The sequence below is a fragment of the Ctenopharyngodon idella genome, chromosome 2 (genome assembly GCF_019924925.1).
Source record: "Ctenopharyngodon idella isolate HZGC_01 chromosome 2, HZGC01, whole genome shotgun sequence".
Classification (NCBI taxonomy): domain Eukaryota; kingdom Metazoa; phylum Chordata; class Actinopteri; order Cypriniformes; family Xenocyprididae; genus Ctenopharyngodon; species Ctenopharyngodon idella.
Window position 1 is genome coordinate 35,435,768 of NC_067221.1, and position 18,371 is coordinate 35,454,138.

Sequence of the window (18,371 nt, forward strand, 5' to 3'; positions counted from 1 at the left end):
AGCATTCTTCAGAATTTCACCTTTTGTGTTCCATAGAAGAAAGTCATATAGGATTGGAATGACGTGAGGGTGTGTAAATGATAATTTGTGTGTGTGTGTGTGTGTGTGTGTGTGTGTGTGTGTATAGGTTTACATAGTCCCCACAAAAATAGTAGAGCAATCACATTTGATCATGAGATCATCTACATTGTGGGGACCACCAGCCAGCGGTCCCCACGAGAGAAATGGATTAATGAATATAGTGAATGACGGTTATTTGAAAATGTAAAAATGCAGAAAGTTTTCTGTGATGGGTAGGTTTGGGGGTAGGGTTAGAGTTAAGGGATAGAAAATACAGTTTGTACTTTGTACAGTATAAAAACCATTACCCACAAAGATATGTATAAAGATATGTATTTATTGCCAGATGTATAAAGTATGTGTGTTTGCAAAGGGGCGGTTAACACGTCACCATTTTTAATAAAATATGGAAAACTTATGCGTTTTGACCATTTATTTACATGACAACGGTGTTTTGGGGGCCTGAAAATGCAAAGATTTTAAAACGGGTTTCAAAGTGCAAGTTTTTGAAAACGACACCGTTATTGTCTCCACGAAAACTACAAAAGAGAGAGTTTCTTTACAAAGTGACATCGCCATCTACTGGCCTGGCATGTATAATACTGAATTTTTAATCGTTTTTGCGATCCGTGTGAACAGGGATTGCTTTGACAACTTTGTCAGTCTGTACACAAAAAACACAAAGGGAAAACTTTTCCATTTTTAGTACATCATGTCAACGTACACGTACATGTAAACGTACCCTCATTTTTTATTCTCTGAATGAAACAAGCTTCCATAGGTTATTACAAGCTCCATGAAACCAAGGAAATGTAATCATATACTGTTTGCTATTGAAAATGATTCATAGCATTATAGTCTTCTCACTGATGAGACCATTTACACCACACCAATTTCAACTAAAAACATAAAACTTTTTATGCGTTTTGGCTGCTCATTTACACGATAACGGCATTTTGGGGGCCTGAAAGTGGAAACATTTTGAAAACGGGATTCAAAGTGCAAGTTTTTGAAAATGATATCGTTATCGTCTTCGTGTAAACAACAAATACGTGAATTTGTGAAAATGGTGACATCATGCGCATACATGTTACATGTTTAATCTATAGGCGCATAGTGTTTCTTTACAAAGTAACATCGCCATCTACTGGCCTGGCATGTATAATACAGTGTTTTTAGTCATTTTCGTGGATTTGTGTGAACGAGGAACATTTTGACGTTGTCGCCTGTACGCAAAAAACGCAAAGGAAAAAAATGACAATTTTTAGTACATCATTGTTGTGTTAACATACCCTAATTCTTTAAACAAAGACAGTATTTGATTTAAACACAGGCTATATTCATTTTTGTAACAATCGGAAAGCAATACATTTATGTTAATCATTTTGGAAAAAGAAAAAGAACTTTGACAAAAAAAAAGATTCATCCATTATAGCTCATCTAACATTCTGTCCCCATAAGCTCACAGAGTTATGCATAATACTGCACACATTTCTGTCTATTATGTTGTCTGTTGAAGCCGCAATTTATAAGGATGTGGTAGACAGTGTGAAGGAAAATTAATCTCTCTCCTTTTCACACACACACATTCATATGCTCAGTAGTTATTTGCAGGGTTGATAAATTCGCTCCTGCTAAAGGATAATCCGTAATGAAAGTGTTGCAGGTTTGTGCAGCAGAGGCTGGTTTCTGTCGTCTCCATGGTGATTTGACATAGATGTTCACATGTGGGTAAAAACATTGCACTGGGATGGTATTCAGTGCTGGAATTTATTGCTAAATTTAGGCAGGACATTTTCACAGTTATCTGGCTGACACCGCAGAGTGGAGACCACATCATGAATTGTATTTGGCAGAGTGTTATGAGAAAAAAATCACATCATGTACATGTTAAATTATACCCTTACAAGCGGATTTTGGAAATAACTGTTGGATAAATTCTGACACTGCTTTGTAAATCAATTTAAATTTGGATGACATGTAATTTTATAACCAAGATCATACCAAAACACCGTTTGTGTGTGATCAGAATGATTGTTCCACCTTTTGTCACTGTCATCATGTGTGGAAATCTGATCTGCTATACTTGATTACCATGGCAACCTACCAAAGCCAGGGATTTAGTAGTATTGGTGCCAAACACTAGGCAAATTTCTATGTGTGCTTTAACAAAAGCATTCAATTATCTTTAGCCTGAGTTGAATAATAAATTAAATCAGTAAACATATACAGAAATTAAAAAAAACAAAAGAATAAAAAAAAAGTACATGCTTTATAGTTTATAAAAGAGGACGAGGGCTGCGTCCGAAATCGCATAGTAGGTACTTATTTTGAAAAAGTAATGACTTCACGACTGCTAAAAATGTACATTCTATAGTATGAATGTAATCCTGACATACTACATGTTGTCATTATCATGTGACCTACCAGCGTCAGTTACATCGCTTCACTGCCATTCACAAATCCTCTCCCGTGGCCTCATGGGATAATAAAGCCCTGAGTGTACTTAGCATATACTTACTGGGAACGCACAGCCTTGGAAAGTATACTTCATTTGACTGGTATGCATTCACAGGCGTATGACGCATGCATAGTTTTGAGCAATCTCTTGCCACGAGTTACAACCCATGTAAATATCTTTGTATTCTTTCATGTTAGATTTGTATAAATGAGGGTACTTTCTAACCTCTCTCGTCTATGTAGGCCTCCATTGTCACTGTAGCTTGCATGCATTCCAGTCTGTTTTGTTTATGCCGTTTTTCTTTGACTACCTTGTGAATCGATGCACCCAGGCCACGGTTGCCACCTTGTGGATAAACTAATTACTGCAAGAAAAAATTAAATGCGCATGTGCGACCTGCGCGTACAAGTATGCACGGTTACAAAAATCCGTCGGTGAGCATACAGTACGCCCGTACTCTTCTGATGACGAAATTCGCATCACGCGCTCTGTACGCAGACCCTCGCGTACGCATAAAAAGTGAGCTATACTTTGGGCTTAAAGTGTCCATTTTATGCACACTTCAAAATCTCAGCGGAAGAAGTAGGTTATCCGGGTACCTTTTGCCTACTTATGAGTACTGTGAATTCTACATACTTTTTTTGTCACATCCTGTTTTTTTGTCTACTATATAATAGGGAAGTATGCAATTTCAGATGCAGCCATTGATAATATCTGTATATATTACCGTATAGCTCAAAGATTATTACTACAGATGCTTTAGGCTTTTCTATGTGGATGAGGGGGTGGAGGAGCTCCCGTGTCGGATCTCAGAATGTCTGGTTGATTGCTGACATGCCTTGAGTGAGGGCAGATGTTTGCTAATTGGAGTGATTAGGTCTTAACGAGGGGAGAGGTCCTTAACTAGGCACCCACTGTTTTAGCCAATAACACGTTGCTCATGTCAGCTCATCTGCTGATAACGAGCGCTAGAAAAACCCTCAGATGATAAACAAAAGAGGTCAAAGAATCAGGATTCATTTTGGAATTCTGATTGCTCTCAATTTTCATATTTTGAAACAGAAATCATTTGGTGGTGTGTGAATTTGTATTTCAGATCAGTACACAACTGAGTGTGCGTGTACTGAAGTCTGCATGCTTTCTACGATAATTAAAAGCATGTGAATCTCTCTGTAGTAATGCCCACAACTTGCTTCTTTCTTGATCTAAGGGAAAAGAAAACATGCCAATTCTCACTGGCACTGCTTATGAAACTCAACTTAATATTTAACCCTAACTTTAATCCAGCACCTGAGTTTTGTGGTCCTGTCTCACTTTGAATGTCAGCTGATCTGGTGTCATCATGACCTGGGCTGAACAGTGGTGTGTCTGATACAGAGGGAGATGCTGAGTAACATGTCTGGGTTTCGGGGTGACTGACGGTCACTTCTGAAGCTGTTACGCAACTGTGACTGTTCGCTTGGAGTGTAAATGGAGGAAGGACATTCTGACCCACCAAGAGGAAGTGACTGTGAAACTATATAAGGGCCCTATTTGACAAACAATCCTTCTTCCTCTAATCCTGAATCAGATCTGTCTGGATTTTATATTACACTTGTGTCCAGATAGAACCAGATTTAGCCACACAACTTCCATTTATAGCATTTATTTCACTCACATGCTCAGCTGCTAAGGATTATGGGTAGTCAGTTGTGGTCATACCATTCAAATCATTCATATCATTTGTTCCGGTTCAATATTGTTGGTGTTATAGGGCTTGAATTTTGGCATGGAATTGTGCATATTGTGTATAATTTTAGTCATTCCCACAGATTTTGTGCACACCAAAATGCGCACACATAAAGCTGCCTCTCAGTACAAAATTAAGATCTTTTTCACTGCTTTTTCACTGTTTTCTCCTCTAGAGGTTGCTTATTTAAAACAAAGGCATATCTTGATGACCCCTTGATTTCGCAGAGGTGTTGGGAGGTGTTGTCTTCACGTCTGCAGTTGGTGGAAAAGAATCTGACGAGACTCGGGCAGAAATCAAAATCATGGATGACCTAATGTATTAAAGATTTATTAACATTACTGTAGTATGAAGCAGTATGTTGGAGCGGAACGAGGCCGCTGGAGCGATTGCTAATGAGAGACAAGTGCAACACACGACACGGCTCGAGAGCAGTGGAGCTTTTATTATGGCGCAGACAAGCGCATTCCGCTTCTTCCGGTCATGTGGGGTAAAGCAGCGCTGTTTTATAATATTTGAAACATTTGTTTGTTGAAAGTTGTTATAGTGCTACTCTGCGTTCACTCGGCGGCTGCTATGAGACACTTGTTGCACACTGCAGTAAGCTAGATTGATATTAATCATGGTAAAACATGGTACTCGCGGTAAATCAAGAAAATGAGATTTAAACAATAAGACTTACTGTGTTGAGCTATATAACAATGATTAGTTTTCTGTTGATGAATGTATTCAAACAGTTGCTCACCTGTCTAATAAAACATAATATATTAAAGCGTCTTTGGTGTTTCCATGGTTTCTACAAAATAAAACTGGAAATCAAAGATAACGTGGGTACGATGTCATTCTCTGGATTTAAACATTCTTGGAAACATTTGGGATAGTGTAAGTACACAAGTCAACAAAATATATAACACGGTTCAAGTGGTTTTTGGATATTTTAATCCAAAAATCTTACATATTGTACCTTTAAACAGTCAAATACACACAAAATAATGTCAAAAGTATTCACGTAAACACAGTCAGTTTTAAGTGAATGTAAACAGTTGAGAAAGAAAATGTTTGTGTAACACTAATGGATACGTACGTCAGGTCTTAAAGTGACAGCAGCCTAATATACCTGCCACCAAATTATGAGATAATATCTATATAGCAGTTTTCATAACAGTATCAATGTCAAAATTGTGGCCAGTGAAAATGGTGACTGGCTATAACTTTGGTAAACCACTAGCCAAAGTGGCTGGTAGATAAAAAAAAAAGTTATATATATAATACTACATATATATATAATATATATATAGTATATATATATATAAGCTGATCAGGAGAGCCAATGAGCAAAACCTCAGTCTTTTCACTATTAAGACAGAAATTTTTGGGTCATCCATGTTTTTATCTCATGCAGTGTGAGAGAAAAGGAACATTCACATTTTCAGATGGGTTTGAAATTAAATGAGAGTGAAAAAATGATGACAGAATTTTCTTTTTATGTGAACTATTCCTTTAACTAAACATTGACACCTCACAAAGCAGCAAAAGCTACTCGCACCAGGCTGCTAAAGTGCTAAAGAAACCACTCTTACATTCACCTCCATAAATGCACCTCTGTAAGAAGTGACCAGTAGATCGTACTTTTACTTGTTTCAACAGCCTGTTTAAAATTTACATATAATGCACCACATTTTCAATAAACACCTTGTAATTAATTTTAGTTCAAGCCTTACAGGCCCTTTCTTAAAGTCCATGCCGCTTGGGATAGGTGCTGATGGCAGAATTAGGCAGTGAGCATTACGATATTCTCTGGGGTGCCGGGCCTGTCGCACTGATGTGAAAGCGCGGCATGACGTGTGGACAAGATGCAGGCAGTTGGACGGCTCGAGGTCTGCTGTGGGGGTTATTCTGCATTGTTGTTGGCTTGGCCTACATGCTCAGCCAAGCATATTCTCTTACTGCAGACACACATCTAACATCACTGATGCATCTCTCTGTGCATCATCTTTCTTCTCCGTCTCTTTTCACTCTCGTTCGAATCAACGTCTCATGATTAAGGATGCTGCCAACAGGCATTATAATGACGATCACGCTCTGGCTAATGCCATGTTGTTGCTGCATAATTTAAGCCTATTTTAAAAATAAATGGCAGTATTGTGTCCATAGCTCTGCCCTGGTCTCAAACACGCATATTAAGTTCAGCAAAATGTTTTTTTAACATTGGAACTGATGCATTTCTTTAGCCATCTGAAAAGTAGTTTTTTTCTTTTTTTTTTTAAACCATTAGCATCTTATTAATATTGGATGTATATCAGGACAGTCATCGTCTGCAACGTAAAGTGGCCAAAAATATGACAATCACTTATTTGGCTGCATTTTACTCTAGTCTGTCACTGTTCCTCACCACTCCAGATGGACACACAGGTTTCATGAATTATTTATCATGAACATATTAAAAAATCCTTTCTGTTTCCCATATATTTAAACATTTGTCAGTTTTAGAACTTCAGCTTTAATTTTTAGGATGTGTGTACCTGTCATAACAGCATTAAAAGCATTCCTAACATTGGATTTCCTAGTACTGCGCGGAGAGGTACAAGCCACTGAAATTAATTTAATCTTAAAGTTCAAAAGGTCATAGAGCAGGTATTTAGAAGCACATAACTCAAAAGCAGCTTTAAACAGCAGTTGTGTTTGATTGACAGGGTGTTAGCCAATCAGGATTGAGTAGAATGACATTGATTGGATGTGTTACTAATAAGTCTTGACAGCAAGAAAGATGGTAAGTCTCTGCTGTTCTCAGACCTTCAATGATGTTATAAATCTGAATAGAATCAGAAATAACCCGCTGATTTCAACTTTGTTTGTTCTGCATCCATTTGCATTGATTATCTGCTTTCAAATAGACACTTTTACAAGTCTGTAAGGTGAGGACTTAGACCTTGTTCCACATAGTTATTAAATAGAACAAAAATCTCTAAATGTTATTAATCAAAATAAACATCAGTTCAGCTTTCTTAATTTTTGTACAACATTAAATCAAAAGCTGACACGCAAATTACCTGTCTATTCTCATCAGTGTTTTCTTTATGGTGGATTTATGGTATAGCTCAATTTGTAGAGTGTGAAGGTTTTGTGTTCGATTCCCAAGGAAAACACCACCTAATATATATACACTATATTGCCAAAAGTTTTGGGATGCCTGCCTTTACATGCACATTAACTTTAATGACATCCCATTCTTAATCCGTAGGGTTTAATATGGAGTTGGCCCACAATTTGCAGCTATAACAGCTTCAACTCTTCTGGGAAGCCTTTCCACAAGGTTTAGGAGTGTGTTTATGGGAATTTTTGACCATTCTTCTAGAAGCGCATTTGTGAGGTCAGGCAGTGATGTTGGCGAGAAGGCCTGGCTTGCAGTCTATCGGGTTGAGGTCAGGACTCTGTGCAGGCTAGTCAAGTTCCTCCACACCAAACTCTCTCATCCATGTCTTTATGGACCTTGCTTTGTGCACTGGTGCGCAGTCATGTTGGAACAGGAAGGGGCCATCCCCAAACTGTTCCCACAAAGTTGGGAGCATGAAATTGTCCAAAAATGTCTTGGTATGCTGAAGCATTAAGAGTTCCTTTCACTGGAACTAAGGGGCCAAGTCCATCCCCTGAAAAACAACCCCACACCATAATCCCCCCTCCACCAAACTTTACACTTGGCACAATGCAGTCAGACAAGTACTGTTCTCCTGGCAACCGCTAAACCCAGACTCTTCCATCGGATTGCCAGACAGAGAAGCGTGTCCGAGTCCAGTGGCGGCGTGCTTTACACCACTGCATCCGACGCTTTGCACTTGGTGATGTAAGGCTTGGATGCAGCTGCTCAGCCATGGAAACCCATTCCATGAAGCTCTCTACGCACTGTTCTTGAGCTAATCTGAAGGCCACATGAAGTTTGGAGGTCTGTAGCTATTGACTCTGCAGAAAGTTGGCGACTTCTGCGCACTGTGCGCCTCAGCATGCACTGACCCCGCTCTGTGATTTTACATGGCCTACCACTTTGTGGCTGAGTTGCTGTTGTTCCCAATTGCTTCCACTTTGTTATGATACCACTAACAGTTGACCGTGGAATATCTAGTAGTGAGGAAATTTCACGAATGGACTTATTGCACAGGTGGCAACCTATGACGGTACAACACTTGAAATCACTGAGCTCCTGAGAGCGACCTATTCATTCACAAATGTTTGTAGAAGCAGTCTGCATGCCTAGGTGCTTGATTTTATACACCTGTGGCCATGGAAGTGATTGGAACACCTAAATTCAATGATTTGGAGGGGTGTTCCAATACTTTTGGCAATATATATATATATATATATATATATATATATATATAGTATATATATATATATATATATATATTTATGAAAGTGTCTTCAAAATGCATACATGTAATCAGTGTTGGGGAAAGTTATAAAAGTAATGCATTACATTATTGCGTTACTCCCTAAAAAATGTAACTAATTGTGTTAGTTACCTTTTATGGAAAGTAATGTGTTACGTTACTTTTGCATTAATTTTTCTCATCTGGGCTGGGCTTGCTTATTTGTTTTTAAATAACAAAAAAAAAACTTTCTAGAAAGCAAACCTTACAGCTGTGCTGCCATTCTGGATTAAAGAATAACACAAGAGAAGAAAGTTCAACATTCTTACTTCAGCAATAAAATAAATAAACACAAATGTGATGTATAACTTAAGTCAGTTTTGCTTGTTAGTATGGTTGAATTGGTCAGCAGCAAAGGTGCTTAATAAAGTGAGATTAAATACATAAAGTATATTTGTGTAATTTAACATTTAATTATTGCAGGTTTGCGTAATATTCTGAAATGAAATGTATTGAAACTTCTGTATTATAATAGTACAGAGACTGTTTAGACAGTACGCATAACAAGGAATGTGAATCACAGTTCGCCTGGGGCCTGTAAATCACATGGCCTTTGGGTCTCTGTGTTTATTCCACAGAATTATGGGATATGATGCATGTCAAAAGTCACAATGTCACAAAAACACAATATTTCCTGCCAAGTGTCCGTCATCAAAAGCTACTACAAAAGGACAGCTTGTCAAGTCAAAGTCTCAGAGTTTAAAAAGCCTTAGAATTTTGTTCTAATAAGCTTAAATACAAATCAGTATGTTAGTTCTTCTATCAAAAATAATATTATGGCATATAGTACTTCACTGTCATGCTTTAAAGTTTAGGTTTACAAAAACCATGTAAATACCTCATACAGATTCAGAGAAAGAATTGTTTAATCAGATTTAAATGAGATTTAGAGTATTGTTTTATGTAAAAATTTGTTTTCTTTTTTTCTTAGTGTTCCTGGCAGAGTTCCAGTGAAACAGCCTTCCAGCTGTTACTTACACAACATATGAAGATGGAGATTGAAACATTTTTCATCAGGCGCTCCAAGATATACTCGATTGCAGAGAACTTTTTTTTTTTTTTTTTCAAACAAAAAGGCATAATGCAATTTAAATCCAATCCTAAATGCCAGGTGGCCTGTGCAGCAATGCCAGAATCCTCTCTTTCTGGCTCCTGTTAGGATACAAGATGTGATACTTTGTGCAATATATAATTTGTGTTTTTGGTCACTTTATAAAAAAAAAAACAAAAAAAAAAAACAGTGTATTGCAGTACCAAAATAATGTTTGCCACATGTCTTTAGACAGTATTTTAGCATTAATACAGCAGTGACAATGACAATGGAAAAATGTGGTAACAAACATGTCCCCTGACTTTTAAAATATGAAGACAATTTAAATATTTAATAATAATAATACTATAATAGGCATAATTCAATAAAATTGTATTAAATAATAAGAAATGGTTTTTCATATTATTCAACTTTTTTGTACCTCTATGTTAACTTGTATTTTGAATATACACTACTCAAAAAAATTAAAGGAACACAGCAGATCTCAATGGGTAAAAGTATCATGCTGGATATCTATACTGATATGGACTGGGTAATGTGTTAGGAACGAAAGGATGCCACATCGTTTAATGGAAATGAAAATTATCAACCTACAGAGGACTGAATTAAAAGACACCCCGAAAATCAAAGTAAAAAAAAAAGCAGCAGGCTAGTCCATTTTGCTGAAATTTCATTGCAGCAACTCAAAATGGTACTCAGTAGTTTGTATGGTACCCACGTGCTTGTATGCATGCCTGACAACGTCAGAGCATGCTCCTAATGAGACGACGGATGGTGTCCTGGTGTATTTCCTCCCAGATCTGGACCAGGGCATCACTGAGCTCCTGGACAGCCTGAGGTGCAATCTGGCGCCATCGGATGAACCAAAACATAATGTCCCAGAGGTGTTCTATTGGATTTAGGTCAGGCGAGCATGGGGGCCATTCAATGGTATCAATTCCTTCATCCTCCAGGAACTGCCTGCATACCCTCACCACATGAGGCCGGGCATTGTCATGCACCAGGAGGAACCCAGGACCCACTGCACCAGCATAGGGTCTGACAATGGGTCCAAGGATTTCATCCCGATACCTAATGGCAGTTAGGGTGCCATTGTCTAGCCTGTAGAGGTCTGTGCATCCCTCTATGGATATTCCTCTCCAGACCATCACTGACCCACCACCAAACCTGTCATGCTAAATAATGTTACAGGCAGCATAACGTTCTCCATGGCTTCTCCAGACCCTTTCACGTCTGTCACATGTGCTCAGGGTGAACCTGCTCTCATCTGAAAAGCACTGGGCGCCAGTGGCGGACCTGCCAATTCTGGTGTTCAATGGTAAATGCCAATCGAGCTCCACGGTGCTGGGCAGTGAGCACAGGGCCCACTAGAGGACGTCGGGCCCTCAGGCCACCCTCAACTTGAATCTGAATGCACAATTTGTAGGTCATAAATTCATCCCAACATCAAGGTCTGCCATAACCTGGATTCATCTAATTGTTGAACACATTATCACATCATTTATCAAATGATCAGGAGCTGGGAAATCAACATAATTTCTCTGGTAATGAGATGACCTCTGCAGTAATGCTATGTCTTGCCTTAAGGGGACCTATTATGTCCTTTTATAGAGTCTTGATTTTGTTTTTAAGCTCTGCTTGTGTGTGTGCTGTTTACTTCAGGAACTGTGAAGCCCATAAGGGAGGCTGAGAGGTGGGCAAACAGGAAGTGACACGATTGTATGCGTGAGCTGTGCCTGTGTGGACTGACCCTAATCATAACGGACAGTTTGCACTTATATAAGTGGCACAGAACAGCCAGCAGGCCTGAAGACCATCCTGGAGCAACATATGTGACTTTATATGTGAATATGTGCACATGCATGTATGCATCAGTGTCCACTTTCTTTAATGTAAACACACACAAGTGTCTCGCGCTCTGCTGATGCAAGCAACACTGTCTTTACTGTTTTGATAAACACATAATTCCTACCGTCTCAATTTCTCTTGATCTCTGTACTTAACAGCCCCTCACAAAGCATCTCACGGTTAAAGTGCTGATCTAGAATCAGATTTTTCCCCTTTCCTGGCACAATCTCAGTGAAATAAACAGATTCTGGCTCAGCACTCCTACACATCTGACTATTCAAGGCAAAAAAAAAAAAAAACGTATGAAGAATATCGCTGAGGATGAGAGGACGTAAGCACAACCGCCGGCTTTATCAGTGGTGAAAACACACACACACACACACACAAGCAGGAGGATGAGAATTTGCTGTGGTGTTTACTGAATGCTCAGGTTAACTCTTTTCATTGGTGTATAAGTGAGCGTACTGTATGTATTGGTGGTTTGCTGCTGACGGAGGCTTTGCATTGAGAGCAGATCTGCCCGCTGGCTTCAGCGTTTTACACAAGTCATTTCATAGCGGACAAAGTAAAGTCACACACCTGAACCCGGCATGAAGTGTTAACAATACAATCTCATAAACAGCATCTTAGCAGTATTGTTAATGCTCTCATGCCTAAATAAAGTGAGGGAAATGTATAATTGGACTCTGTATTGTGTAGCAGCTGCTTTAGAGGATGTTGTTTACAGAATGATGTTGAGTTCTCTTTAATATCTCTTTTTTTCTGCAAAGATATCCACTGCTGTTCAAAAGTTTGGAAAATAAAGACATTTATAATGGTACAAAAGATTTCTATTTTAAATAAATGCTGTTCTCTTCTTATTATTATCACCACGTGTAGTTCAGATTTGGTTTTGTTTTCTCTGTGTACTGTTCCTGTTTTTCCTGTGTTCCCTTTGCTAGTTTGTTTCCATGGTTATTCATTAAGTTTGCATGTGTCCCTAAGTTACGTTAATCATCCCCTGTCTATTTAAGTCCCGTGTTTCCTCAGTTTCTTTGTTCAGTATTGTTTGTATTAAAGTGGTTGCTCTATAGTTTATCTCCTGAGTGTTCTGTTTTGAATTAATTAAAGACCATTTTGTTTCCATTCCTTCGTTGTGCGCATTCTCTACAAGACCAGCCGTTACAATTATTATCTTTATTAATAATAAGAAGAAATGTCTCTTGAGCGGCAAATCAGCATATTACAGTGATTTCTGAAGGATCATGTGACACTGAAGACTTATAGAGTATTGATGCTAAAAATTAAGCTTTTCTATCACAGGAATGAATGATGTTTTAAAAATATATTAAAATAGAAAACAGTGGTTTGAAATTGGAATAATATTTCACAATATTACTGTTTTACTGTATTTTTGATCAAATAAATGCAGCTTTTGTCGGCATAAGACACTTTTTTCAGAAGCATTATACAAAAATGTACTGACCCCCAACTTTTGAACGGTAGTGTAAAATGGAGAGCCAAAATGGTGACATTTGTTTAGATCGCTTGCTTTTTTCCATTTTCCTTTTCTTAGTGTGTCACTGTCCTTTGCCATTTATAAATATGATGACTCCTCTCCTGTGGCCACATGGGATCTATTTTAGAAACATTTTATTTCGATGGTCCACTTTAGACATTCTACTAACTATAAGTAACCCTAACCCTACATGTCAGCTAACTCTCATTATAGTCTGTCTACTTAACCCTTGTGTGACCTTATGGACATTTTTGTCTTTTTTTAAAAAAAAAAATCATTTTGCCTATGTTAATGCCAACTGCATAAATTTTGGCACAGGTGTGTATTTTTATTGGAATTTTACTATTTCACCCCCATTTCCTTTAAAAAATCTTTTTTGCACTAAGTACACAAAATAGTTTCTTCAGGACCTTTTGGACATAAATTTCCCCATTGAAACCCATTAAAACTGCAATTTTTATTCCCAGGGCCATTTAACTATAAAATTATGCGATCTTTGTTAATATGCTTTTATTCTATTGGCAAGGCTTCAAAATTCAAATTTTTACTATTTTTACCAGATGGTGCCACTTTCTCAGGTTTGGCCTATAAAGCATTTGCTTTATAGGCCAAACCTGAGAATGCTCGCTTTATTCTTGTTTTCTGCTTATGCGTATAATAGAGCCAGCTGGATAAATTATGCAGCTATAATTGTGTGTTGGTATGGATGTCAGAGTGTGGTTTGTATGTGTGTAATAAAAAAATTGTGTGCGAGTGTGTGCTTGTAATATTTGAAAAAGAAAAACTCTACTGCATCACAAATCCAACCACTGTGTGTACCAGTGGAGCTTTTCTGGCATCTAATGGGGAAAATCTGGTACTGCGCCCAAACAAAATCTTACTGAAAGCTCATTTTTTGAGATATCAACCTCAAATTTGGAACACAACTTGTTTAGGTTTATGGCTTTAATTTTCTAGCAGTTTTAGAGTTCAACACGTTTCATGAGATATATATTTTATATAAAAATAATGTTCATAAATCATTTTCATAAACATTTTTTCACTTTTTTGGTTTCACTTTTTAACTTTTCTGCCTAGGGTCTTCTTTAAAATGAGACTAAACTTAAGTTTGTGGTCCCAAGCTTCAAATTTTTATGACAGATTTTTGACACTGATATTTTTGTCCATTATGGACCTATGTGTAACTTTTTTAATTGACGCACAAGGGTTAAAGGGTTGGTTCACAAAAAAATTAAAATTATGTCATTTATTACACACCATGTCGTCCCACATCCGTAAGACCTTCGTTGATCTTCAGAACACAAATTCAAAACCTATGATTCATAAAGAATCGAAGCTTCATGAAGCAGTGTTTTGAAATCGCCCTTCACTGGATATTGTGGAATAAAGTCGCTATTTTGTTATTTTTGCCGCACAAAAAGTATTCTCGTCTCTTTATAATATTAAGGTTGAAACACTGTAGTAACATGAACTGTTTTAAATAAGTTTTTAGTAGCTTTCTGGGCATTGAAAAAGGGAGCGTTATTGCTGTCTATGGAGGCCTCACTGAGCCATCGGATTTGATCAAAAATCTTAATTTGTGTTCCGAAGATCAACGAAGGCATACAGGTGTGGAACAACATGAGGGGTAATTAATGAAAGAATTTTCATTTTTGGGTGAACTAACCCTTTAATATCGACTAACGCTTTATTTTGATGCTCCCCCAACAGACATTCTACTGACTATAAGTAACTTTGCAAGTACTTGTCAACTTATTCTACTAACCCTAACCTAACAATCTACTAACAGTCTACAAATACTCTAATGAAAGTTAGTTGACATGTAGTTGCAAAGTTACTTATAGTTAGTAATCATTAATTTTATAGCTCTATACTCTAACAATTCTTATTGGCCTACTTATAGGTATACTTGTTTCAATTTCTTTTTATTAAGATCGTTGAAGCTGATACTTCTGAGAACTCCATGAAATGGAGCAACCACTGAGTAATAAGATTTTCCTTTGCCACTTCACTCAAAACGTATGATAAAAACAGTGTGTCATCCTTGAGATTCAGTTTATTCTTTAGTTTATGAGTAAAAAATATGAGTAAGGGGAAAATGGGACAGAACTGATGTTGAGCGAATCTCTGTGTTTGTCCAGGGTGATGGAAAGAGCTGATATTACATGTCAGTTAGTTCAGTTAGTCATCATGGTTGTGGCACTCATTGTGGCTTTCTTGTTGTCGCAATATGGTGCATATCCAGTGCAAGAGTGAGAATTTACACAAAGCTGCTCATCATTCTCCTTTAACAAGCTTTCTGCCATGTAGGCATTAGACCAAACCCTGTGTCCTGACTCAACCAATCTTAACAACAAAATCAATGCATGTTTATGTGTGAGTAAACAGTTTCATTAAACTCAAGTGGCACTTAAACGCACAGTAGACTCAATCGTTAGGAATGATAATGAATGTTTCCTAAACACGTCCTAAACAATTACAAAAAACTGAGTCCATACCCACTTCCTGCGTGCAGTTTAAATGGGAAGCATATGTAACATGCAGACGCTTCCACTTATGATTTACATTGGAGTCATATCATGTGTTTTTTATCATTTTTATTTTTTTTTCCCTGAGATCCATTTATGAAGTCAGTCAAGATTTCTTGCATTAAAAACAGCCATCATTTATTTATTTTTTCTTTGCCACTGTATGACTGCCATGCAAACACCCTCTTTTGTGTGAAATGAGTAACAATGCTTAGTTATAGGTTGTGGGTAGTTATAGGTTCTGGTCCAATTTAGTTGGCATTGCCCCATGCTTCAATAATAAGCTCTTTGCAAAGCCTGCATTACATTCATAAGGCACAGATTCATAAGGCAATCTGCACAGAAACAGTTATTAAGGTCAAGGATCCTGTCAGCTTCTTGTTTCTAAAAGGAGTCAAGAGCAACATAATAATTGGTTGTTTTTGCCAAATCTTACTCTTGTTGTTAAATGCCAGCTGGAAAAAAATAATATTGTCTTACGTTGTTTAGGGATAATATCTATTCAACTTCCTCTTTAATACCGTAATACCTATAATTTAATACCTATAATACCTATAATTTCAGATTCTAGGTTTTACATTGCTGCTTGTCAAGTCTTTGCTCTTCAGTTTAAACTGATGGTCATTTTGACAAAGTTAAGTAGTACATCAAACTGCTTAATTTCAGATGATCAATGGAAATGCGATCTTTCATGACGTGATGATGCCTTTAAAGCAATTTAGCAACAATCAGTCAGTCAATATTGATGCTGAGGACCCATCGGTATCATTTGTTTCAGAAAATAAAAGAGTCTATTCTCGTCTCATGCTAGCTGTAGTAGCTGTTTTTTCAAAAGAGCAAAGAGATATTCATGCAAAATGTAGGCCACTTGCAGAATTGGAGCAGCACAAATGAAAATAAACACAACAGAACTTGACTTTTAATTAGCAAGTGAAAATACATTTACTGTTCACGCATGCAGAAAAAGAGTCGACAGAACTCCTAAGGGATGTTCTCTCTTTCTCTTGCAATCCATGTCATTCTCTCTCGTTCTCTCACTCTGCATCCTTCTTCATAATCTATTTTTTTTCTCTTTTAGAGGCTTTGTTTCAGCTCATTTTTTACTTTGCTGAGAATTTTAGTGTTAATATATATATTAACACTTGTTGTTATTGTTTTTGATTTTGGAAAAAACGTACCTGTGACAACATTTATGCAAAAATGGGGCCCATCAACTTTTTGGTTACCGACATTCTTCAAAATATCTTCTTTTGTGTTTAGCAGAAGAAAGAAATACATACAGGTTTGGAACAACTTGAGAGTGAGTAAATGATGACAGAATTTTCTTTCACTCTCCCTTTAAATGGATGCTCCAGCCAAAAATGACAGTTCTGCCATAATTTACTCACCCTCATGTCATTCCAAAACTGTATGATTTATTTTTTCTTCTGTGGAACATTAGAGAAGTGTTTTTTGTCAATGGGTCAATGGGCTCTAATGTTGTTTGGTTCCCAACGTTCTTCAAAATATCTTCTTTTATGTTCTGCAGAAGAAAGGAATGCATACAAGTTTGAAACAACATAATGGTGATTATGTTTATGGCTCCTATGTATAAATGTTTTTACATTTTTCTACATACTTGATCTCATGTTTCCTATGAGAAACATTCATGTAATGAGGAAAGTGTTTATCTGAATTTTAACCATATTTATTATACATACCTCATAGCATACAACTCTTCATTTTAAAGTGTATTGTAATAGAAAAGCTGCATTGAGTTGCATTACTTGTTTTAAGTTGCTAAAACTTTAAGATTGCAGAGTTTAGAGATGACGGTGGCATATGGTAGAATCTCTTATTGTTTCATAACAAAAAAAACAAACAAACAAACCAAATTTAGTGTGGTTTCTGTGTCACTACTGCAAAGTCACAGCGTTTAAGAAAAGATAAACTTAGGGCATACGGTCCAGACTCCCCTCTGGATTTTATTCAGATAAATACAGGTTTCTGCTGCCAGTGGGGGAAGCACAGGCCAGCATGACCCCACCCTCTAAATACAGCCTTGAGGTCTGTGTGCGTTAAAAATACCCCACAGTGACCCAAGCACCAGAGTGATCCCGTCTGCCATACTCACTCTGTCTCCTCCCTTTTTATTCTCTTCTTTACTTTCTGCACACAATGCAATGTGTCTGTCTACCATATGATATCTATCTTATAATATTAATAAATGCTATACTATTAATTAAAATGTATAGCACTTTTTATTAAATGCAGATCAAAGTGCTTTTCTAAATTCTCATTACTGTAATACTGTCACATTTTGTGGCTGCTGCAATCAGAGCACGATGAAGGAGATAATAAACAAACACAGTCTTTAATCAAATCCAAAAATAACACACAGGAGATCAATCAGAAAACAGAATAGCATAACCATTTTACAACTAAGATGACAGAAAAAAGAACAGAGGAAACTGAGGGTTTAAATACACAGGGCAAACAAAGAGAGCTAAATGAAACGCAGGTGAAACTAATCAGTAACTATAGAAACAAACAAAGATCAAGAACGCAGGACACATGAACAGAAAAAAAAACAAACTAAAAACAAACTGAACATAATCCTGTCATTACACCCCCCTCCCAGAAGGTGCATTCTCACGCAGTAACATTTTTAGGGAGGGTCGGGGCTCTGTAGGTGGGCGTAGATCTAACTACCATGGTGGAGCTGACTGAAGGAGGAGCCAGGGTGGCATCTACGCAGACGGTCCAGGTGGACCCTGGAGACTGACAGAGGCGGAG